Source organism: Bos indicus, chromosome 14 (assembly GCF_029378745.1).
Source record: "Bos indicus isolate NIAB-ARS_2022 breed Sahiwal x Tharparkar chromosome 14, NIAB-ARS_B.indTharparkar_mat_pri_1.0, whole genome shotgun sequence".
Taxonomy (NCBI): domain Eukaryota; kingdom Metazoa; phylum Chordata; class Mammalia; order Artiodactyla; family Bovidae; genus Bos; species Bos indicus.
The window spans coordinates 81,180,597-81,181,623 of NC_091773.1; positions in this window are offsets into that span (position 1 = coordinate 81,180,597).

The window sequence follows — 1,027 nt, forward strand, 5'->3', positions numbered from 1 at the left end:
GACTCTTTGCGACCCCATGAACTGCAGCAGGCCAGGCCTCCCTGTCCATCACCAACTCCTGGAGCTTGTTCAAACTCATGTCCATCAAGTCAGAGATGCCATCCAACCATCTCATCCTCTGTCGTCCCCTTCTCCTCCAGCCTTCAATCTTTCCCAGCATCAGGGTCTTTTCCAATGAGTCAGCTCTTCACATCAGGTGACCAAAGTATTGGAGTTTCAGCTTCCACATCAGTCCTTCCAATGAATATTCAGGATTGATTTCCTTTAGGATTGACTGGTTGGATCTCCTTACAGTCCAAGGGACTCTCAAGAGTCTTCTCCAGTATTGTTAGGTTTGAATAAATGTTCAAGATTTGATTTTGAATATATTGTGCAAGATAAGTGTTAGGGATAGATCAAATCTACTGAATGTTACATAAACATACAGAGACAGATTAACGAACAGCTACACAGTGAACATCTGTGTAACCACAACACAGCCCCCTGTCCTCGTGGAGCTTGCAGTACAGAGGAGAAGACAAACATTAATCAAATAATCGTATAAACAAGTAGAAAATCAAATCTGGGACAAATGTCTTGGAGGGGATATGAGGTGAATGTTACAATAGCAGGATTTGTCCTAGACAGGAAGAACAAAGAATTTCCTAAGGAAAACATGCTTGTGGTAACCGCTAAAGGAACAGCAGAAGTGAGCCAGATCAAATGGGAGAGGGAAGAGTATTCCAGGCACGACGAACACCAAGTGTGAAGGGCCTGAGACTGAATATGAAGAGGCCCCGGGGAGATAAACAGAAGAGAAAGACGGGTTGGGCCAAGATTTGTAAGACTTTAAATGCCAAGCAGAGTCATTCCTTTCTAGATCATGTGAGCTCCTTGAGATTGGGTCTTAATCAAACCTAGAATCTTTGATTCTGTATCAAACCTAGAATCTTTTTTGATATATAATAGATACTCAAAGGACTTGCTAAGTTGACTTAAGTGCAGATTTCATTTTGTAGCTAATAGAAGCCACTGAAGGTTTTTTTGG